Raw genomic sequence first — 26,484 nt, forward strand, 5'->3', positions numbered from 1 at the left:
CCTAACTGTCATTACTCATACCGGCAATGACCACCAGTGTTCGGCTGTGTATGGTAGATACAAGGGGGTAAACACATTATATGTTGACTATTTTCGTAAAACATGACAATTTTGTTAGTACACATCTAATAAGATGTACATTGTACACAATAATAATTATTAACTGTGGAAAGAAGCCTTAATTTTATTTTTGGTTACTGTGTTGATAAGCTTATCTCGCAATCAAGAAGTATCTCTGCACGCACTCGACCAATATTGAATCTGGTCACATACAGCAAACACAGAACACGACATGGCCCAAAGCCACTTGAAACTTGGAAAAACTATATACATCTTGGAAACAATAAAAACTACTAGGAAGCTTTTATTCGTCATTTTACATAGTCAATCTTAAAGTAGTAGTTATGTGTACTTGAGGTTATAATAATTATCCCTCTATTATTTTAAGGAAACCAATCATCACTTTAATCATTTTACATTAACTTGGCATTGCCTCAAAACAACTTGGTGGTTCATTACATGGGCTAAAGGGAATAACTTCAGGAGGGAAGGACTTTTATTTTGTCGTTGTATAAATCCGTTGTCACATGGTCTGAAGGTGTCAAAAATATATTCAGTGATAGTATACGGTTTATGTGATGCTTATAGAGATAGTATTTTATTTTGGATTCGAGCAAGTTTCTTTGCTCCAGTTCGCATTAGGCTGTAGAGTACTGGTGTTAAGTGTAATCTTCCTCCACGAATAAAGCAAGCGCTTTGCATAAAAGAATAGGAAGCTGAAGAATTGTTTGAAGCGGAAATCTAAGTCAGCGGATTTTGCTTGATACTTTGGAGAAATTTACATTTCGGATAATAGTTTAAATGTATCAGTGTTTCCCGCCTCTCTTTGCTTCAATTTGGCTACATACAGTAACATCTCAAATAAGTTTTGCTTCTTTCTTTAAACCTGACTTCTGGCGTTCCAACAGAAGAAGTAGACACCTGAGATTTATCTTCAGCAGCATTTGTTATGAAGTCCTCGCAAAAAGCCACAAGAAATTATTCAATACAAATGTATTAGTTGTTCTACTGGATTGACCGAGTTTTCTAATAACATCACTGCACAATCTAGAAACATCGTTCTGTAGTATTTTGAATCCTCGGATTTATCTACCGTATTTCCTTCATTGAGAAGAATGACAAATGGTCTTTCTCTCCAACGTGGAATTGTCTGGATTTATAAAATAACGTCATATAGAGTTCTTGGCGGGAAATTGGTAACTCTATCGTGACAATAAAAATATATGTATGTACTATGTGTATAAATTATATTATTTTTCCTTTAACTATTGCTAAAAGTTTAAAATATGTTAAAGCATGTTTAAAGACGTTTTACTTTAAGCGCAATGGAATAAACTGAATAATTCGTTCATTCACGATTCTTGTATGCACTTCGAAACTGAAATTTCAACCACCTTTAAAGCGGGCAAGTACAGGCGATTTATTCTTACACCACAAAAAGTGCGTGGATTGAGCTTTACAACGATATAGTATCCAACGCCGGGACTCTTAGGATTCTTTTAAAGCTTTGCATAAATAATCAAGACAGGTACTTTATCGTGTATATTTTATTTTAAAGTTTTTTAACTTTATTAAATGGGAGAACGATTTTCAAATACCCCTATCCTAATTCTAATAATATTATAATGCGGAAGTGCCTTTGTTTGTTGTTTTGCTTTCACGCGCAAATTATTTAACCAATTGTACTGAAATTTTACAAGGACATTCAGTGCAGAGTTAAAGGACAAAATAGTCTAACTTTTACTAGACACTTAAAGACTGTTATGAAACCTATCTTATTTGTCTTTCGACTGAAGTAGGCGTCTCAGAACTGTGTATGTCTTTATCAGGAAAAAGGAAAAATCAACTTAGGAACAAAAAATCTAAGACAGGGGTAAATTACAATGGCCGTAAATATAACCTTTTCAACAAATCTTCTTGATCGTGGCAAGAAGGCAAACTCAACATTAACGTCGAAAATATAATTCACTGGAACCAGAAGTTCTCATATAGGGACGAAGGGACGGGTAACTGCTAGTAATATTATACATCCAACATTGCCTTTGTTTGTTTGTTTTTGCTTTCACGCGTAAACAATTCAACCTATTGTACTGAAGTTTTACATGGACATTCTTACATTCCCTGGGATGAAAATAGGCAAAACCTACGAAATTGCGTGCGGAGCCACGGGTAGCTGATAGTAGTATTATAATTGGGAACTATAAAAAAAGAAACAAACTGAAGGAATATAATATCGCTTACATTATTAGTACTCAGAGGTCTTGTAAGTATAAAGCGGTTATCATGTCAAATTAAAACTGCAGAACCAACCAAAGCAACATCTATCAACTATGAACCATTGCAATAATAACGAATGATCAGAATGATGGAAGGATCAACGATCAAGGAACCAACAAAAGAGTTCCTTGATTGGTTTAGTTAAACCCTACAAATAAAATAAAGCCATGCCCAATGGTTGGTCTTATCAAATTTTGCCAAGAATTTCCCTATATTTTGGACTACTGTACATCGTATTGGTCTTAGGACTTTTACTCGGTAGACTAGCCATAAATATACGAAATACTAGCCTCCGCACATAATCAAGGTTGATTATTAGTCACATTTTATTCAGGTAAACAACAATTTTGACTCGAAAACTATGCATACGCTGTAATTTTTTTTTATTTATTGATTATGGATATCTACTGACTATGTGTATTATTCAGACACTTATTTATCTTAATAATATAAAAATATATAAATATATATACAAATATACCTAGACAAATATCTTTATTGGAATTGAATACTATCTGGCAGTACAAAAAAATCATCATCTGGAAAAGCATCAATTTACTGGATTTTAGTGAAGTTAAAATCATAATTCCTAAAGAAGTTCATCGTTTCAGAGTTTCAGAAACATTGTTTTTGTTTGCGTCAATTTTATTTGAATCACTGATCAACGGCATTTTTTATTACAAAGTTTATTTTGTATATTCATTTTATGCTGGACTCCCAATTTAAGTGTTTTTTACGGTTACTTACTTTTACGTTTTTCATTACGTTTAAGAGTTTTATATAACGAATATGAAAGTGTATTCATTGAAACAAAGAAATTACAATTAGTAGTTATTTTTTAAATCAGTAAATACTAAAAACGCATCGTGTTATTTATTTATACAATATTGTAAATGTTATAAAAATCACAGTTTGAATCTTAAACAATACAGTAAGAACGTCAAGAAATAATTAATGTTAAAACCATACATTTTTCGAAACTGAAGCTGCCGGCCTTTTATAAGTGTAGGATGTTTGTGATTCGAACTATTCCTTTTCACAACAATAACTTCATAATTAATTGTGGCAATCATGTCGAAATGATCTCACAATAAAATATATGTTTTAACTAATTACGCTGTACTGTACAAAATACGTAAAACCCTTAAAAGATATCTCAATATACAAAAAAAATTGTGAATAATCCAACAACTTTAACGTATGCATGTACTGTACTTGGTATTACGCCAATGTATAAGCGTACAATCAAATAAAAACGAACAGAAAAAACCTTTTTTACCTAATCGCACTTATTAAATAAATGCTACATCCTACACTAAACATAACATTCCTTAAAGTACAGTGATTCACTGTAAAATACGTAGATAAGTTGGAACTATTCGTCATCGTTAAAAATAAACTAATCAGTCTCGCAGTGACGTGAATGGAGCGAATTGCCAAACATAGAAAACATTGTCTGCTCGTGACAGCCAAGCTCTTGCCCAGACATAGAGGCCACTTGCTGTCCGTAATAGGCAAGCCATTACCCAAACATAGAGGTTACTTACTTCCCGCGACTACAATCAATCACTAATTTCTAACATTAACAGCAGCAGTACAATAAGGACTATTCAGGGGCGGATTTCCCACTAGGCATTCTAGGCCAGTGCTGGCCCGAACTGTCGGCGGTGCACAGTGGGGCTTATTGACTCAAACCATTGTTTAACTAGATAGAATATCTTAGGCGCATTATATACAAGTTTATGCTTTATAGCATATGTACACACCTTTTTATAATATGAGGAAAAAGTAGTAATATAACACATTGTAAGGACACCAAACCACATCTAAGGTGATGAGTGGTATGTTAACTTCCTATTCCATAAAACATCTAGGCCCGCTGGGCCCCGCACTGTACACAGAGGTCATTACTATGTGATCGTGCAATGGAGCGAAGCTTTCGGCACGCGCAGTGAAAAACCTGCAAGCCTTTTACGAAGTGTTTTGTAAAATATTATTAAGTTGCTGGGCTCGTGCTTATGGACGGAAGGTGAGAAATACGTTTCAGAAGCACAAGGAGAGTACTTAACGGTTCCTGAAGATAGTCAAGACTTGGCTTAATGGAACGATTAACTTCTTGAGTAAAGGAGAGCAGCGAAATAAAAAGAAAATAACATTAAACCTTTTTACCAAACAATATTTTACTTGCGCAAATATAAAAAAAAATCTAATAATTATTAATTTATGTGTTCAAAAATAATATATTTTTACAATCTAAGGTAATAAATAAAATAATTTCAAAAATAATAATGAAGTTGAGTTGTTTTATAAATATTAAGTCTTTATTAAGAGCTGTAAAAATTGATTTATCGAGGTAAATATTGTACTTTACACGTAGCATTTACAATTTTGGGAAAGTATAATTCTTTCCAAATGTTGTACAAACATTCCGATTCCATATTCCAAATTCCGATAAAAAGGTCAACTATATTGTGGTCCTCATTTGAGTATATTTTGGGATTTTAAATCTTTATAACGTTAGGTCAGTTAGGTGTTTTCTAAACTTGTGAACAAGAACACTAGGGCTCCCAAATACAAGTATATAAGTGACAAAGGAAAGTTTATAGCCTATAACAATTTTATATATAATATATATATATATATATATATATATATATATACAGGACCATCAAGTGCCTCGTTTCCGTAGATATATATATATATATATATATATATATATATATATATATATAATTTCAATAAACATTGAATCGCAAAAAGTACGGTACAAAAAGTACCGCCGGGAGTCGAACCCGGATCTCTCACTTGCCGGGTGAATGTGCTACCATTACACCACAGAGCGCTTACTTTTTCCGATTCAATTATTTTGTATTTGGCCGTATCTGTCACATATGCGTTTTTAAATAAGCAAACTAACATATGATCGGAAGACCAAATAACTGTCAAATGACTTTTATTTACGTTAAACTTTATAAATGGCAATAGCCTTATTTAATTTCAATAAACATTGAATCGCAAAAAGTACTTGCTCCGCCGGGAGTCGAACCCGGATCTCTCACTTGCCAGGTGAATGTGCTACCATTACACCACAGAGCGCTTACTTTTTCCGATTCAATTATTTTGTATTTGGCCGTATCTGTCACATATGCGTTTTTAAATAAGCAAACTAACATATGATCGGAAGACCAAATAACTGTCAAATGACTTTTATTTACGTTAAACTTTATAAATGGCAATAGCCTTATTTAATTTCAATAAACATTGAATCGCAAAAAGTACTTGCTCCGCCGGGAGTCGAACCCGGATCTCTCACTTGCCAGGTGAATGTGCTACCATTACACCACAGAGCGCTTACTTTTTCCGATTCAATTATTTTGTATTTGGCCGTATCTGTCACATATGCGTTTTTAAATAAGCAAACTAACATATGATCGGAAGACCAAATAACTGTCAAATGACTTTTATTTACGTTAAACTTTATAAATGGCAATAGCCTTATTTAATTTCAATAAACATTGAATCGCAAAAAGTACTTGCTCCGCCGGGAGTCGAACCCGGATCTCTCACTTGCCAGGTGAATGTGCTACCATTACACCACAGAGCGCTTACTTTTTCCGATTCAATTATTTTGTATTTGGCCGTATCTGTCACATATGCGTTTTTAAATAAGCAAACTAACATATGATCGGAAGACCAAATAACTGTCAAATGACTTTTATTTACGTTAAACTTTTATAAATGGCAATAGCCTTATTTAATTTCAATAAACATTGAATCGCAAAAAGTACTTGCTCCGCCGGGAGTCGAACCCGGATCTCTCACTTGCCAGGTGAATGTGCTACCATTACACCACAGAGCGCTTACTTTTTCCGATTCAATTATTTTGTATTTGGCCGTATCTGTCACATATGCGTTTTTAAATAAGCAAACTAACATATGATCGGAAGACCAAATAACTGTCAAATGACTTTTATTTACGTTAAACTTTATAAATGGCAATAGCCTTATTTAATTTCAATAAACATTGAATCGCAAAAAGTACTTGCTCCGCCGGGAGTCGAACCCGGATCTCTCACTTGCCGGGTGAATGTGCTACCATTACACCACAGAGCGCTTACTTTTTTCCGATTCAATTATTTTGTATTTGGCCGTATCTGTCACATATGCGTTTTTAAATAAGCAAACTAACATATGATCGGAAGACCAAATAACTGTCAAATGACTTTTATTTACGTTAAACTTTATAAATGGCAATAGCCTTATTTAATTTCAATAAACATTGAATCGCAAAAAGTACTTGCTCCGCCGGGAGTCGAACCCGGATCTCTCACTTGCCAGGTGAATGTGCTACCATTACACCACAGAGCGCTTACTTTTTCCGATTCAATTATTTTGTATTTGGCCGTATCTGTCACATATGCGTTTTTAAATAAGCAAACTAACATATGATCGGAAGACCAAATAACTGTCAAATGACTTTTATTTACGTTAAACTTTATAAATGGCAATAGCCTTATTTAATTTCAATAAACATTGAATCGCAAAAAGTACTTGCTCCGCCGGGAGTCGAACCCGGATCTCTCACTTGCCAGGTGAATGTGCTACCATTACACCACAGAGCGCTTACTTTTTCCGATTCAATTATTTTGTATTTGGCCGTATCTGTCACATATGCGTTTTTAAATAAGCAAACTAACATATGATCGGAAGACCAAATAACTGTCAAATGACTTTTATTTACGTTAAACTTTATAAATGGCAATAGCCTTATTTAATTTCAATAAACATTGAATCGCAAAAAGTACTTGCTCCGCCGGGAGTCGAACCCGGATCTCTCACTTGCCAGGTGAATGTGCTACCATTACACCACAGAGCGCTTACTTTTTCCGATTCAATTATTTTGTATTTGGCCGTATCTGTCACATATGCGTTTTTAAATAAGCAAACTAACATATGATCGGAAGACCAAATAACTGTCAAATGACTTTTATTTACGTTAAACTTTATAAATGGCAATAGCCTTATTTAATTTCAATAAACATTGAATCGCAAAAAGTACTTGCTCCGCCGGGAGTCGAACCCGGATCTCTCACTTGCCAGGTGAATGTGCTACCATTACACCACAGAGCGCTTACTTTTTTCCGATTCAATTATTTTGTATTTGGCCGTATCTGTCACATATGCGTTTTTAAATAAGCAAACTAACATATGATCGGAAGACCAAATAACTGTCAAATGACTTTTATTTACGTTAAACTTTATAAATGGCAATAGCCTTATTTAATTTCAATAAACATTGAATCGCAAAAAGTACTTGCTCCGCCGGGAGTCGAACCCGGATCTCTCACTTGCCAGGTGAATGTGCTACCATTACACCACAGAGCGCTTACTTTTTCCGATTCAATTATTTTGTATTTGGCCGTATCTGTCACATATGCGTTTTTAAATAAGCAAACTAACATATGATCGGAAGACCAAATAACTGTCAAATGACTTTTATTTACGTTAAACTTTATAAATGGCAATAGCCTTATTTAATTTCAATAAACATTGAATCGCAAAAAGTACTTGCTCCGCCGGGAGTCGAACCCGGATCTCTCACTTGCCAGGTGAATGTGCTACCATTACACCACAGAGCGCTTACTTTTTCCGATTCAATTATTTTGTATTTGGCCGTATCTGTCACATATGCGTTTTTAAATAAGCAAACTAACATATGATCGGAAGACCAAATAACTGTCAAATGACTTTTATTTACGTTAAACTTTATAAATGGCAATAGCCTTATTTAATTTCAATAAACATTGAATCGCAAAAAGTACTTGCTCCGCCGGGAGTCGAACCCGGATCTCTCACTTGCCAGGTGAATGTGCTACCATTACACCACAGAGCGCTTACTTTTTCCGATTCAATTATTTTGTATTTGGCCGTATCTGTCACATATGCGTTTTTAAATAAGCAAACTAACATATGATCGGAAGACCAAATAACTGTCAAATGACTTTTATTTACGTTAAACTTTATAAATGGCAATAGCCTTATTTAATTTCAATAAACATTGAATCGCAAAAAGTACTTGCTCCGCCGGGAGTCGAACCCGGATCTCTCACTTGCCAGGTGAATGTGCTACCATTACACCACAGAGCGCTTACTTTTTCCGATTCAATTATTTTGTATTTGGCCGTATCTGTCACATATGCGTTTTTAAATAAGCAAACTAACATATGATCGGAAGACCAAATAACTGTCAAATGACTTTTATTTACGTTAAACTTTATAAATGGCAATAGCCTTATTTAATTTCAATAAACATTGAATCGCAAAAAGTACTTGCTCCGCCGGGAGTCGAACCCGGATCTCTCACTTGCCAGGTGAATGTGCTACCATTACACCACAGAGCGCTTACTTTTTCCGATTCAATTATTTTGTATTTGGCCGTATCTGTCACATATGCGTTTTTAAATAAGCAAACTAACATATGATCGGAAGACCAAATAACTGTCAAATGACTTTTATTTACGTTAAACTTTATAAATGGCAATAGCCTTATTTAATTTCAATAAACATTGAATCGCAAAAAGTACTTGCTCCGCCGGGAGTCGAACCCGGATCTCTCACTTGCCAGGTGAATGTGCTACCATTACACCACAGAGCGCTTACTTTTTCCGATTCAATTATTTTGTATTTGGCCGTATCTGTCACATATGCGTTTTTAAATAAGCAAACTAACATATGATCGGAAGACCAAATAACTGTCAAATGACTTTTATTTACGTTAAACTTTATAAATGGCAATAGCCTTATTTAATTTCAATAAACATTGAATCGCAAAAAGTACTTGCTCCGCCGGGAGTCGAACCCGGATCTCTCACTTGCCAGGTGAATGTGCTACCATTACACCACAGAGCGCTTACTTTTTCCGATTCAATTATTTTGTATTTGGCCGTATCTGTCACATATGCGTTTTTAAATAAGCAAACTAACATATGATCGGAAGACCAAATAACTGTCAAATGACTTTTATTTACGTTAAACTTTATAAATGGCAATAGCCTTATTTAATTTCAATAAACATTGAATCGCAAAAAGTACTTGCTCCGCCGGGAGTCGAACCCGGATCTCTCACTTGCCAGGTGAATGTGCTACCATTACACCACAGAGCGCTTACTTTTTCCGATTCAATTATTTTGTATTTGGCCGTATCTGTCACATATGCGTTTTTAAATAAGCAAACTAACATATGATCGGAAGACCAAATAACTGTCAAATGACTTTTATTTACGTTAAACTTTATAAATGGCAATAGCCTTATTTAATTTCAATAAACATTGAATCGCAAAAAGTACTTGCTCCGCCGGGAGTCGAACCCGGATCTCTCACTTGCCAGGTGAATGTGCTAACCATTACACCACAGAGCGCTTACTTTTTCCGATTCAATTATTTTGTATTTTGGCCGTAATCTGTCAACATATGCGTTTTTTTAAATAAGCCAAACTAACATATGGATCGGAAGACCCAAATAACTGTCAAATGACTTATTATTTTACGTTAAACTTTTATAAATGGCAATAGCCCTTATTTAATTTCAATAAACATTGAATCGCAAAAAAGTACTTGCTCCGCCCGGGAGTCGAACCCGGATCTCTCACTTGCCAGGTGAATGTGCTACCATTACACCACAGAGCGCTTACTTTTTCCGATTCAATTATTTTGTATTTGGCCGTATCTGTCACATATGCGTTTTTAAATAAGCAAACTAACATATGATCGGAAGACCAAATAACTGTCAAATGACTTTTATTTACGTTAAACTTTATAAATGGCAATAGCCTTATTTAATTTCAATAAACATTGAATCGCAAAAAGTACTTGCTCCGCCGGGAGTCGAACCCGGATCTCTCACTTGCCAGGTGAATGTGCTACCATTACACCACAGAGCGCTTACTTTTTCCGATTCAATTATTTTGTATTTGGCCGTATCTGTCACATATGCGTTTTTAAATAAGCAAACTAACATATGATCGGAAGACCAAATAACTGTCAAATGACTTTTATTTACGTTAAACTTTATAAATGGCAATAGCCTTATTTAATTTCAATAAACATTGAATCGCAAAAAGTACTTGCTCCGCCGGGAGTCGAACCCGGATCTCTCACTTGCCAGGTGAATGTGCTACCATTACACCACAGAGCGCTTACTTTTTCCGATTCAATTATTTTGTATTTGGCCGTATCTGTCACATATGCGTTTTTAAATAAGCAAACTAACATATGATCGGAAGACCAAATAACTGTCAAATGACTTTTATTTACGTTAAACTTTATAAATGGCAATAGCCTTATTTAATTTCAATAAACATTGAATCGCAAAAAGTACTTGCTCCGCCGGGAGTCGAACCCGGATCTCTCACTTGCCAGGTGAATGTGCTACCATTACACCACAGAGCGCTTACTTTTTCCGATTCAATTATTTTGTATTTGGCCGTATCTGTCACATATGCGTTTTTAAATAAGCAAACTAACATATGATCGGAAGACCTAATAACTGTCAAATGACTTTTATTTACGTTAAACTTTATAAATGGCAATAGCCTTATTTAATTTCAATAAACATTGAATCGCAAAAAGTACTTGCTCCGCCGGGAGTCGAACCCGGATCTCTCACTTGCCAGGTGAATGTGCTACCATTACACCACAGAGCGCTTACTTTTTCCGATTCAATTATTTTGTATTTGGCCGTATCTGTCACATATGCGTTTTTATATATATTCTAAGCCACTATCAGTCACAAATAACTTTACCTATCGTGGTTCATTCATTTTCCTCGTTTGATTCATTTTCGCTCCTTCTCAGTAATTGACGGTAATACTGTACAACAGTATTAATTGTAAACAGTTTTGCACTATTAAATGTGAAAATTTTACAGCTAGTCAGTTTCTTATTTACAGTGCTTAATTTCTAAGCCATCTATTGACCACAGCTCGGTTGCCCGTTTGAGGTCGGGGTTTCGGCATTGTACTCTACTAATAAAGACCTTTAATTTTATATATATATCTACCTATGCTTACATTTTAGATTTTCTTTCCGACTCCCTTTGGCCCAAAAGTTGTCAACCTTTGGTTTGACGGTCCGTCAACCTGAGGAAGCAGCAGGTGACTGGATATATGTTAAATTAGACTTTTATGTCCAGTAACTTTAACCAAGTTTTTTTTTGCTCTATGTTAAATCTTTTAAAAATATTTAACCGCCCCGGGACATTTTTAACATATTGTATGTGTTTACATATTGTATATGTATGCATATACATATATAGTATTAAAGATTCAACCCTAAAAGTGTGTTAACAATTACGTCTTACAACAATGGAGTGGAGTAAAATGATGACAAATGTCTACAATTCGTTATCAAAGTTCTAAATTCGTAAATTATATACGGTTTATTATTATTTTTTGTTGTACATTTTAGCTGATTTCACCTAGTTACATGTTTTATGTTTTTTTAACTGTGCCCATACGACATCTTCCTAACTAAAACTTGTGTATTATATTAATCAGTGAGAGTGATTTTACAACTTGAGGCATATAATATTACAATGAATATTGGTAACGTGTTAATCTATTAAAAACTGTTTAAACATGGTTATAACGTCATTTATATTCATTGAAATAGGGTTATTTTTGTTTTAAACAAATTATTTTTGTTAGAAAAACTTAAATACCAAGTATTAAACAATTATTTTGGTTACTGAGATTTTTGACAGCATAAAGTGAGTGCGACTCTACTTGCGGCGGCGGTGAAAACGGCAGTCAAAGGGCGCTCGCTTTACAATCTTGCTCGTAAACCAAAAACATAATTAATGCAATTCATTTTCTAACATTTCGATTCATAGGTGCAAACTTTTATTACTTTACTATATCAGGTATATTTTGAGCTGTAAATTTAACATGTTGCAACAAGCGTTGTCTTGCTGGCAACACTGTCTGTCAAACAGATCTCATATTTTTGATATTCACGTTCAGTAATGTTTAGTGTTTGTCAAATAGATATTATATGGTTGACGTGTAGTAGTGTTTAGCGTCGTCGTTTTTTAATGAGCCATGCTTACCCCAACGTTTAGTTTCATGTTAATATATATTTTCTTTTGCTTTCCTGTTAATAATAATAATGAGTTATAAAGTAAGTGGTTCGAGCTATCGGAAACTTGCAAGTGAAAAGAAAGAAAAAGAAACTAACCCTTCAAAGACTTATAAAAAGGTGGACAGTATTTTTAAACTCTTGAAAGAAATCCAGGAAAAGTGGAGAAGGCTTAAGCACTTTGAGCCCACATAATTATACAGGGTTAACAGACTTATGTTTGGTGTGAAGATTGATCTTTCCATTTGGCAATGATTCGTGGACAAAATATTACAAGGAATTTCCAATGTTTAGTGCTTCTTTGAATATATTGTTAAAGAAAGTTCTGCAGATGATCTTCATTCGAAACGTAAACACTGTACTTGAACGTCTGAGAAACAACTTGCAACTAACTAAGACAAGTGTAGACAAATATGAGACGTTCTCCCTGAACCTGGATTACCAAATTGACCCATATGTTCAGCAAGGAAAGGATCGAACTCGGCTATTAATTCTAGTGACACCATATACACCAGACAACAGTAGGAAGTTGCCTGGGTCCGATCCTTTTCACTTTGTATACATCGGATCTGGACAACTGTGTGCGCCACTCCACAGTGCACATGTATGCCGATGACTGCCAGTTGCATATGCCCTTTGGAGGCTATTTGCTGGAGTCAGTTCAGATTTGAAGAGCATAAGGATGTTGTCGGGAATATATGGTCATAAGCCGATCACTAATAAATGCATTGTTCTCTACATATCACTAACAGCTCGGCTGCATTGTATCAAAGAGAAAAACGTGCAAATCAGGATTTGTAAAGAGAACTTGAGCGTAAATGACACTGTAAATATGCTTGGCGTTGTGTGCTGAACAGTAGTCTATATTTTTATGACCATGTGACGTGTGTTTCTCAGAGAGCACTGAGGCTCTGACAGGCATGTATATGCTGAGATCCATCCTTTCAGAGTCCGCTAAGCTGCGTTTTGTCCTATCTCTCGTGATGTCAATGATTTTATTACTGTTTTCCTGTATACGGCAATAGCATATCAAAGGAAGACGCAGAAAGAATTCAAAGAATGCAAAACAATGCAATTCGATTTGTATATATTTTGTTTCACACTTTCGAGATGCTGCAGGACTCATGACTATGGATGCCGTGTGTAGGATGCAGATTTGCTGCCTTATAAACATTGTGCTGTTCCAACAGGAGTCGCGTTACCTGGCAGAAAAACTATGCAGTCACGGCGAGAGCGTTTTGCCGCAGCACTCGGCAAAATGAACCAAATTCACTTCAATGAGTGTAGAGATATGAGATTTTAGAGATTGGTCGAGGGAGGGGTTTCTCCACTTAGATTCAAAGTTGTGCAACTCCCCCCCCCCCCCCACCCCCCCCCCCCCCCACCCCCCCCCCCCCCCACCCCCCCCCCCCCCCACCCCCCCCCCCCCCCACCCCCCCCCCCCCCCACCCCAAAAACAATATTTGACATACCTTATTAACTTGAGTAACCACACCATCTAGTACTTCACCTTTGAAAGGCCTGAATACAATGGCTTTATACTTGACAGGATACCACCACAAAACCTTGTCCTGTCTGGATGATACCTGCTCCAATATTGTCTATTGTTGTCACAGCAAATAACAAAACCGTACCTAAAACAAGACGTTAAAACAATTTATAGTGAAAATATTAAACGTTTTGCTTCAGTTTATGATTTTGTGCAAATCATGCCAAAACTTGGAAGTGGTATAAAGTATCTCTGGAAGATTTCATAAGTGGCAGCCATGTAAAATTATAAAAAGTGAAGATACATTGTTCGTAATGAAGGATAATTTATATGACACTGTTAGTATGGCCACGTTAATCTCTTATAACATAATGGTTGGTACATTCACTGACTCTTATTACTAAAATTTAGAAACTACTTTATATTGAACACAAATGCCAAAAGCCACCATTCTTAAAACTCTTTATTAATTGAAAGTGGCTAATGTACTGATCCAATACTATCTCTGTTTTGTGGTGGACATACCTTTTAGGTGGACTTCGATTGATATCTACTTCACGTGACTGAAAATGGCTGTCGGCTATCAGCCTGTGTACCCAGTTGCAATTTTGTATCAACTCAATTGTTTAGTAATGGTATACATAGAAGATGGCGCCTAGAAACAAAAATTCGTTGTGTGGTGTTTGTTTCTAAAAAGGGTCACTAATAGCAGCGGTGGCATTATGTGCGAGGGAATTTGCAAGAGCTGGTTCCACTTTCATTGTGCAGGAAAATCTAAAAGTGAATATTCATATTCAAAAGGGGAAAAATCGGATTTTAAGTGTGATGGCTGTCTGGGGCAAACCGGTCTGCTAGATGACTTGAATACATCTTCTAGAGTTGCTGTGAGTACATCACCTGAAGTTGCTAGTGCTGTGAGAGCAAAGGAATTGAGGACAGTATGGTGTAAATGTTTTGATTTTATTAAAATTTTGACCGATCAAATTTCTGATCTAACACAAAATCAGCTAGAACTCAGAACTCAATTAAATATTATGCAAAATGAAAATGCCAAACTAACCTCAATCGTGAATAATCACACAGAGGCTATTGGTGACATTTATATTGGAAATAGCAGTGTTTCTTATGCTGGTGCCATAAAATCTGCTTTGCCGAAAATTGACTCTTCTTTGGAAACCAAAGAATTTGAATTTTACAAATAACTGTATGAAGTCAGTTAGAAGCGTAAATGACAAACATATTTTGACGCCAGCAGTTAATTCACCTTTTTCCTGTAAGAGCAAAGAAATTTCAGTGCTACCACCTAAAACTTTTGCCTAACGTGAAAAGAAACCTGTCTGAAATGGAAAAAAACGACAAGGTGAGGTCAGCCAGGCTACATGAGAACCAGGCATTAACCGTCCACATCACGTCCCAGGTCTGCAAAAACAACAGATGTTCCGTCTGTCCCATCGTCCAATGTGGAACAAGTGGTTTTGGAAGAGGAACGTGAGTACTCCAATAACGGATTTATTGAAGTGAAATACAGAAAGCGTAAACAAACGGAAAAGGTTAAAAATAACCCCAAAAGATATCAGTTCTTAACGGGCCGCGCTTCGGTTAATGACGATAGACTGAAGATTGTGGAAAAACATAAGTATATATTTGTTTCTAGGTTTGCCGAAGGTGTTGAAAGTGACAATATTAAGCAATATGTTAATGCTCGAGCCCAAAGGTTAAAAATAATTTTGAAGTGACAAAGTATAAAAAATAAGTTTCCAGGATACAGTTTCATTTAAAATAGGTGTCCCTTTGTCGCTGTGGACCACAGTATATGATGAAGAATTCTGGCCTGAAGGTTCTTATGTAAGGTCGGTTTGTGTTTAAACGCCAAAGTCCCGTGGAGAAAGAAGCCCATGAGGCTTCTTTTTTGGAAAATGTACAGGCGAATCTGCAAAATACTTAGGCCTAGTTTGTGGATCTAAGCTTGTACCCTCTATTGAGGATGGAACTAATGTTTGAGGTTAGTGACACTACTACGATTAGGTGCGACGGTGCCCTACCCAGGGTCGCCGACACAAGACGTCATATATAGGCCTACCTCAAAGGCCTAACCTAAAGTTACTGTTCTTAAATGTACAAGGTTTGCAAGAAAAAGAAAATATTTTAAGTGTCCTGGGTGATGAAAATCATTATGACCTGCTGTGTTTTTGTGAACATTGGCTCAGTGAATCAGGAAACAGGATTGTGTGGATGTGGAGGGCTATGTGCGAGCATCTTTATTCTGCAGAAGTAATCACATTAGAGGTGGAACAGGCATATTTATTTCAGCTACTAGTAACTTAAGGTATGAGCGTATAGCGGTGGATCAATTCTGTGAAGAGCTCTCCATTTTGAATGTACAGCAGTTTTGCTTTCTTACCTCAACCTACTCACAATAACTCTTTATCACTCTCCAGCTGGTGATGCAAATATATTTTTTAGAAAAACTGGAGCAGCTTTTAATTTATTTGGGTCGCTTCAAGGCTTACATAGTTAATAGGTGGGGATGTTAATGCTAAATTTGGACGTCACTATGAACTCGCCTACAGTTAAGAAGTTGAAAATTGTTTCTTGCTCAGTTTAACTGTCACTACGTCAACAATCAACCCACAAGGAATAACAACTGTCTTGGATAATATTTTCACAGATATTGAGACATCTGCTTATGAGTACAAAGTTGTATGCCCTGACATAGCAGATCATGAGGGTGTCGAGATGGAAATAAAATGTAATTGTTTGCTGGAAGTTTGCGGCCCCAAAGAAACTCCTGCAGTAAAAAATGGTTAGAAACATTTTCTGTAAATAGCATTTTTGTATTTTAAATTTTGCTTAAGTGAAATGAACTGGCTAGAACTTCTCAAGTGCAAAACAATGACAGCAGAAACCATGTTTGACCAGTTCTTCAACAAGTTTTTAGAAAATATTCAATGATTGTTGCCCTTTGAAGTGTGTAAAAGCTAAAGCTCATACCGTGAAGAAAACGGTCTATTAAATCACATCTTGCGTGGTATACTCCGGAGCTGGAAATTTTAAGGAAGAGGGTGATGGGTTACCGAACAGTTTTCAAAACTACTGGGAGCGAACAGGCTCTTAGGGGCCTATAAGGAGATCAGATGTCGGTACAGGAAATCAGTAAATCAAGCCAAACTAGTAGCCAATGTCAACTTTTATTGAGTCTGCGAGCAAACCCTTGTCAGGCAGCCTGGTCTCTTATAAAAAAGAAGACATCCCCAGCCGTAAACGAGACAACAAAACATTTCCGCTGATGAGTTCAACAACTTCTTCATCGAGTCAGTACACGCTATCAAGGCTGCGGAGTCACAACCTGTTGCGACTTCAAGCCACTTTCTGCGGAACATCGTGCAACCTCAGCAGCAACTTCATTGGGAAACTGTATCTGAAAAAAAGCTTGTTGTGTACAGTGAATAAAATGAAGTGCACCAAAAGCAAAGATGTATATGGCCTGTCTAGTTATATTTTGAAAATGGTGATTAGTGAAATAATGCTGCCTCTTATGCTGTGCATAAACGCTTGCCTTAAAGAGGGTGTGTTTCCTACTTCACAGAAAGTGTCCCAGAGTTGTGCCGGTGTTCAAGAAGAATGACAGAAACCAGGTCTGTAACTACCCGTCCTGTATCTCTTGTGCCTTGTATTGGTAAAAATCATAGAACATGTTGTACATAGGCAATTGTGTACCTTTTTAAGTGAGAATGATATTTTTTCAAACTCACAATTTGGTTTTCCGTAAAAAATAGATCGACAGTTGATGCCCTTGAGTCCTTTAATTTCAAAAATGTTACAGGCTTTCGAAGACGGACGCCTTGCTCAGATCACAGCTTGTGATCTGAGTAAGGCGTTTGACTGTATTGACCACCAGATTCTTTTTGGAGAAACTTAATTATTATGGTGTTTGTGGTCACCAATTAGATTTCTTTAAATCGTAACTTACTTGGAAGGTCGCAATATGTAGATAATGGTAAGGAATCAATCTAAAAAAGTTGAGGTAAAATGAAGGTGTGCCTCAGGGATCTATATTAGGCCCAACATTGTTTCTTTTGATTATGAATGATCTGCCAAATAATATTAGTCGATCCTTTACCGCTATGTTTGCGGACGACACTACTTTTTTAAGTGTTGACAGTGATGTAAATAGTCTTTCATTAGTAGTAGAAAACACCATGAAGCAAGCAGTAGATTGGTTTGCAGCAAACAGTTTTAACACTGAATCAGGGCAAAACCCAAAATCTTTTATGTAGCTTAAAAAATAGTGTAAGCCTAGGCCATATTGAATCCATCACAGGAAATTAAAATATTAGGAATTAATAGTAGATAATAAGTTAACTTGGACTCCCCAAATAGAATCAATGTGCACAAAGTTAGCCAAAGTAATTTACTTGCTCAAGAGTCTTTCTTCCATGTTACCATTACAATATTTACGTATAGTTTATTTTGCCTTTTTTTCATTCTGTGATATGTTATGGTGTTCTCCTGTGGGGAAACAGCAGTCATGTAAATAATATTTTATTGCTTCAAAAGAAGGCCATTAGGATTGTTACCAAATCTCTAGTCAAAGCTCATTGCAAACCCCTTTTTGTAGATAGTAGAATTTTAACTGTGATAAACCTGTTATATATTTGTCTGTGTGGTAAATGTGAAAAAAAACTCAAATTTAGTTTCCGTACATAGTGATGTTCACAATCATGACACTCGCAATCAGTCTAAGGCAGTAATCCCACTTTGCAGATTAAGTAAGAGTACAAATAGTTACAATGTTGTTGGCCTCAAGTTGTACAATAAACTACATATTGCATCCAAGTCCTTACCTCTTAGTCTATTTAAGGTCAGATTTCACAAATGGTTAATTGCTAACCCTTTTTATGACTTAAAAGATTTTTTAAAGTTTGATAATATTATAATTTAACTAGGGCCTACTTGTTATATAGACTATTATTTTAGGCTACTTATGTTTCATACATTTAAATTATTGTAATAGCCTAACTTATTGTTACAAATTGACTATGTCTATCACATTTTTGTAATGTTTAATGACAATAAAGAAACTTATGACTTATGACTTATGTCAATTCCACAGTTAAAGTGCTCAGCACAGGTTTATGACGGAAAGGCGACTTTAAACGACTAATGTCTCTCACCACTGCTATCTGAGATAGGCAAGCAGTGTCTAGAGAGGGCTGGTAGTGGCAGTACGGTACTGGGCTGTGATGAACCGGGATGAATACACCCTCGACCTTGGCCATGTTCCACCCAATTGTTGTGATACGTTGACTATGCATTGTAAATATACCGTTTTAAGAAAATGGTTCTTATAGATACACATATAACAAGGACTGTTTTAAGGTTAAATTTGAATAGTAAAACACATTTTACTGTGATTATATGTTTATTTATTAAGCCTATATTATTTATCTAAAATAATCCAACATTTGATAATTCGGCATGCCTTAAGTCCTGACCGTGTCAGATTAATGGAAGTTTACAGTATTTTAATGTATGTATATGACACTATTAATTGTGTAATACATAAAAATATGAATACAGATATTTTACTATTGCCCATGTAACAAACACAAAAGAAGACTCCTTAAGTTTTTTAAATTAACAGTATTCTTGATTTCTAGCGGGTTGTTTATAGTATTTTCTTTTATAAATTTTGTGTGGTACGCATAGGCGTAGCGTGACCTAATAATTTGGGGGGGCACGGGGTCTCCGGGGGGGGGGGGGTGGTCCCGTGGAAACTTTTTTGAAAACTACCACTTAAGAACTAAAGTAAAGTATATGTGTATTTTTGTTAAACATTGGTTTTAATCAATTTTTACTATATTGATGGATTGTAAAAAGACTCAATTTCAAATTATACAAGTTTATTCTATTCTAGACATAACTGCAAGGACATTTATAACACAAAAACAAATTTGTGTACAAGACAAAGTTTTAAGGTGAACAGAACTACAGTAATGGTTTTCAACGAACCAATTTTCGTTACTTCTAATGAAGCATTAGCCTCCTATCGGCTAGATTTGAAAATCTGTCAACTAACAGATCTAGTTTTTTTATCTTTCATGTATTCAGACGTCAATTCTTGCTCAATAGACATCAGGGCAAGCCCACTTAAGCGGTCTTCTGTCATGGTGCTTCGAAGAAATGTCTTTAGCCTTCGTAGTGTAGAAAACGATCTTTCTGCGCTTGCTGTTGTGATAGGCCACGAAAGTGATATTTCTAGTAGCTGCCAAACATCTGGTGCACTGGCTTGAAGATCATTCTCAATAAAAAAATCAGTCAACTCTTGGAACGTTATTCTTGTGGTTGCTTTGTCTGTTTTGACAAAATTGTTCTTTGCATAACAGTAAAAAAACTTAAGATGTACAGAGAAACTTAAAGACAAGTTATAAAACTTTTGGATTGCCATAACAGCGTTGTTGTCAATTTCGGTCCAATTAAATAGTAACTGGGCAATGCAGTTGATTTTATCATAATCGTTCTTGGAAAAACGAGATTGCAGGTTTACAATTACTGTGTCTAAAGCAGCAAAGTAAATGCCAGTCTTGAACATCTGTTCAGGTTCAGGTTCAGGTGATTGATGAAATGCAGCATCTGAAGAGCTACTACTAGCTTCAAGTTTTTTCGGAATCTTCCGTTTGCGTGGTAGTGAAGGCCTTTCAACTGACAAACCTTTCATACCATATTTGTTACACTGTTCTTCTGACTCATTCCACATCTGAATAAAGCCATCATCATTTCTGTCCAGTTTTAAACAGTCAATGACTGATTCAACTTTTGCAAAAACCTTAGAAACAAGAGATTCACTCTGCAGTTCTTTGGAGAGTATATCAGTCTGACTCAAAACGCTGTGCAATAGTTTTAAACTGAATACAAATTCAAATGTGCTGATTTGTTTGGCTAGACCATCAGCTTCGGCTGCAATTTTACGATTTGATACATCGTTTGCAATAACTTCCAAAGTTTCGTACACTTCAGGGAGCTGCTCTAGAATTACATGGATTGCTTTGTGTCGAACTGTCCATCTAGTTCGAGACAAGCTCACCAGTCTTTTCATTTTTTGTTTCTCCGCTTTGCTTACATATTGATTCAAATATTGAAAACCTGTTAGCTGATGCATTAATTAAGTTATACAGGTGATTTACTATGGATAAGCAATTCCGAAGCTGTCTTATTTCTTCAAAAAATCTCTGAACAGCCAGATCAAGCAAGTGGGCATGGCAGTGTGTGTACAAAGCTTTAGGCTCTTCTTCTTGGAACCTTGAGGCAACACCTTTGAATTTGCCGCTCATGTTACTAGCTCCATCATATGCCTGGCCGTGCATTTTATTTAAGCTTATACCCAACTGCTGCAGATACTGTTTAATAGTGTGATGTAAATTTTCACCAGTAGTGTCTGACACATCAACGAAGCCCAAAAACCTTTCATTGATTTTAATGTGTCCATCTATTTTAGTAATGTATCGAATGCAAATGCTAAGCTGTTCACGGGTTGAAATATCCGTAGTTTCATCACAAATAATTGAGTAGGCCAAAGCCTCACTCACCTCTTGGACAATTTGTTGAAGCATTTCACTTTTTATGCAATCTATTATCTCATTTTGTACCTGGGCACTTTTGTATGAATGGACTGGGGATTTCATTAATGTTTGGATTCCTTCCTCCATTTGAGTAGATCTCAGTTGTAGCAGTTCTATAAAGTTCCCCCTGTTAAATGAAGCAGTACTCTCATCATGTCCTCTTAAGGCAAGATTCTGTTTTCCAAGGAATAGGATGTTTTCAATTATGAATTTTAAATACCTCCTATTCATCTCAACCATTTTAGTATGTGCCGAGGACAACGAATCTGCTACCGTGCTTCCTGCTTTTCTATACTCATTGAGAAACTGTTTAGATTTTTGATGCATTTCACTATTCTCATGTTTCCTGAATTTTTCCAAAGCTTTCTTCCAATTGTTCATGCCCAGTTTAGTGAATGACTCCTCCCCGCGACCAGACTTATGTTGACAAAATAGTCGGCATGGGTAACAAAATGCAGCGTCTTTAATGGGGCTATATTCGACCCAATTAAATTCACTGTACCAGGATTCTTTGAACTGCCTCGATTTGGATTGAATCTTGCTTACCTACCTTAAAACAATCAACAGGCTGAAATGCTCCTTTTGCAATATCTGCACTTTGTACTCCCAATGAAGGATCTCTACTTTCGCCCTGGAATGTAGCATCACGATCTGGGCGTAAACAAGATGGCGATTCATCACCAACGCTACCTCCAGTGCTACTTCCCGCTAAATGTCTATCTTCATTTACACTTTCACTTGAATTTCCAAGTTTTTTAAAGAATGTTAGTACAGAGGACTGTTTCTTAGACATGATAACAAACGAACATCCGCAAAAATTACACAAACAATAGCAGCTCAGCTAGTAACAATAAGCTTATTGAACGAATAAAACGTGGCGACCACCTACACAACACAACACAACACACGCGCACTGAGCTGGTATGATATCCCTCCGCCAGGCGTCGTCAATGCTCGGAGGCCCTCGGCCGGCGTCGGCTGGGCTCGGGTGCATTCGATCGGCTGCTCCAGCTCGGGCGGAACCGGCCAGAGTCGGCTCACCGGCACTTGTAAATTTAGTTGTAACACGCGCATACTTTACACACACAGAATCAAATTAGATGCATACAGAAAAATAGACTAACGGGGATCTATATTAGTTATTCATTTGTAACTTTTAGTGTATACATATACGTAATTTAAAGATAATTTATATTATTTTTTTCTTTTTTTGCATAATGTTGGGGGGGCACGTGCCCCCCCGGCCCGACGCCACTGGTGGTACGTAATGGGCCATATAGCTAAATAAAATTGAATTTACCTAGATCATTTGGATACCACAATTATCAGATATAGATCTGCAGAACTAGAAATAAAACAAAAAACTACTTACTTTCCTGTACAAGTACCTTCAACTTCTGTGTATAATTTTTGTTTAACAGTTTCATGTAGTTGAGGTCCAAAGTACCGTGGGTGTAGGAGAATTTCATGTTCCAATGATATCTAAAACACAAATACTCAGTACAAATAAACAGAATTCACTTGGAAAAAAGAAGAAATAATAGGTATTTCAGTAACGATATTACATTGTTCTAATAATGCATCATCACATCTATTCACTAAACCTGAGATTAAAAATATACATAATCTAATGTGAAGTGAATAAACAAATGCTAAACTTGTGAGGCAACTACTTCAATGATAAGAGAAATATCTGTAAATGTATTGATCAATTGCTTGCTTCAGGCATTATATGAGTCTTTATTTTTGGGTAATTACTTTAATATAGTCCTGTTTTGAATTTCTGTCCATGCCTATGTCTGTTTTTTGATTATATATGTTTGCTCATTCACACATTTCTGTATGTTTTAATTATAATATGTTTATTATACATGTCATATGATGTCTTAGGATAAGCATGAGGAAGGAACACTTTGAAGTGTATAACAATTGCTTGTCTTGAATATTTATTCGTTATGAAACTCTAAAAAATTGTGTTAATTTAAATCTAAAGAAAAAGGAAAAAAACAGAATTCTTCATAAATTAACAAGTTTGCTGCTACCAATAGTCACATGAGCACTTTGTGGTATGTGTGCCAACATTAGACACTGTGCCACTTGGTAGTGAAAGTGTTATCATTGTATACTATAATCGTAGTAGTGTCTACATATAACACGTTCACAACCAATAGTCGTCACAGGAGCACTTTGTGGTATGTGTGCCAACATTAGACACTGTGCCACTTGGTAGTGAAAGTATTATCATTGTATACTATAATCGTAGTAGTGTCCACATATAACACATTCACAACCAATAGTCGTCACAGGAGCACTTTGTGGTATGTGTGCCAACATTAGACACTGTGCCACTTGGTAGTGAAAGTATTATCATTGTATACTATAATCGTAGTAGTGTCCACATATAACACGTTCACAACCAATAGTTGTCACAGGAGCACTTTGTGAAATATTATTTAGGCAATTCTCCCTTTTATATCTATTGTACTACTCTCCTATAACTTTATTTTTTAATTTTAAAAAGCCTAAAGAAAATAATTTATTACCAATGATTGTGTTAGCTTTTTTAAATTTCTAGGAATTCAAGTAGATAATAACCTATCATGGAGTGCACACATTGATTAAAACACATGCACAGTACACAGACAAAAAATGTTAGTTAAATTTTCAATATTAAACCGTATTGTTTGTTACCCGTAGTTACACATCAACAGTTTTAAGTCTATCACACTAAACACAATATGATCTAAAAGAATGTATCTCAGGTGAAATTTTTAGCTTAGGTTGAGAATCATAATAGTCCAGGAGCTAAGAGAATAGATAATAGAATAGATGGCTCTCAACTCTCTATAATCCAGATATTGAAAAGTTTGAATTCGTTTCATTATTAATTTTTACTGAACACATGCAGCTTGATCGTTCGACTCATAACAGAAAAGATCTGAAAATTATTACTGTACCTAACCAAATTTTCTATAATGAAATCCATTGACAAAAATGAGGTTTATTGAACGTGCCATTTAGCATATGTTTATTATTTTAGGGCTTTACAACTTTTAAAATCTTAATTTAGTGTTACAGAATGATGTTGTTATGGCCGTTACAAGTTTCTTTGGTTACACCTGCAACATAATTTTCAGAGTATTCTAAAGCTAACATTATTCTATTAAATACAGGATGTAATCATTGCTATTTAATCTAATATCCATTAACTGTGTTTTAGCTGTTTTGATATATTACCATTTTCAAAATAATTAATATACTACACATAATAACAATCTCATAAATAATGAAGGAGTTATAATGGAGTAGGGTACGATGAGCAGACCCGGTTTTTTATATCGAAATTGGCAAACCATATTACTTAACCCTTTGAGTGCCGCAGCGTTTTGCTATATGGTATGCATAAAATGCCGAGCCAAAATGCCTGATTCTGCAAGGGTCTGGTTAAAAATTCATAACAAATTTATTTATTGGTATAATGTCTTGGGTTTTTGTTTTTTTTTTTAGATAAATATATTTTCTTTATACATAATACATTGATCACTTATTTAACGGTTTTATACATATAAAAAAATCATTAGCAAAAACTTTATGAGAAAAAACATTTAGTTTTTTATTTTGACACAACTTTTAGTGTTATTGAAATATTTTATTTTTTCACTTTTAGTTATTCTATCTTATACTCCATTTAATTCTTTACAAAAAGACATACAAACATTTTTTATACTTATAAATAAAGTTTGGAAAATAAATATGAAAATATGAATCACTACAAAACTAGAAATTTTCGAACCTAACCTAACACTCTGTGTATTGTCGACACTGATAATGCTTAAATCTAATGCCTGCAATACTAGGTCTTCATTGTCAGCAATGATTTTACGACTCATTGTTTATAAATATCACTGAACAAACATAAAAACTATACAAACGTATTTAGTAAAGTACTCGATGCTTACAATCGCCGTAACTCGCAGCCAAGTCATTGTTCTACTTACACACAGACTAGAACAACATACACAAATGAAATAATTTGAAGATACTAACACTAACTTACAAACCCATTTACACTTAAAAACTTTCAATATCATTTGTGAAATAAACAGCAGCGCAAACAAAACACGTGACGGCTTGTCTGCGGAGCGGTTGATTCTAAACTCGACTGATGCGCTCACTTTACAACCGCCGTAAAAATCAGAATCTAACCAGAATTCAACAAAACCTACATCAAAAGTTACGTTGAAGCCTTTGGTCACATAAACTATCTGCAAGCAGATCAGCTGATATACCACTTTGTAAACTTCCTTTCACAGTCTTCCACGAGTTATAGGCTGTGTTTACTGTTTATAAAAGAAGGTATGTTTTTATATGAAAAAAGTGTTTAAAGGTTATACAAGTTAGTTATTGTTAAAAAAATCAGTATTAGTTCATTATATCAATAGTTATAATTAAGTAATATCTATTGTAAATATAGATATAAAAACCTGGGTCCTCTTATCCTACTCTAGTATACATTAGTATACATTTATTTATAAGTTTAAAATGTATTTTGAAGAGTAAGTTATGAAATGTACTTACGTGATAAAACATTTTCAAAAAGAGAATACAATCCTTCTAAGCAGGTCTAGTGTCTTGAGCGTAGCTCCCAGTCACCAATTCTATTTGGTTTGGTTAAATACTCAATAATGTACAGATCCAATTGGTAAGACTAATATCTAAAATCAAAATTATATAACAACACTTCCCAAGGCGTATTTCAATTACTTGATTGGCATCCGAAATTATTATCAAATAACCAAATTTAGACACAAATACCGTAGATCTAAGTTTGTATAACGCTGAATAAAACAAAACAAACACAAAGACCAAAGACAAACAACAACACACAACTCACATGGTCATAAT

The 26,484-nt window shown here is 35.4% G+C and overlaps 1 pseudogene; it reads right to left on the bottom strand.

Annotated features, from left to right (window-relative positions):
- Nucleotides 1-12,863: 12,863 nt before the first annotated feature.
- On the bottom strand, nt 12,864-26,484 carry LOC124361241 (annotated as a pseudogene).

This window comes from Homalodisca vitripennis, chromosome 4, assembly GCF_021130785.1.
Source record: "Homalodisca vitripennis isolate AUS2020 chromosome 4, UT_GWSS_2.1, whole genome shotgun sequence".
NCBI classification, from domain to species: domain Eukaryota; kingdom Metazoa; phylum Arthropoda; class Insecta; order Hemiptera; family Cicadellidae; genus Homalodisca; species Homalodisca vitripennis.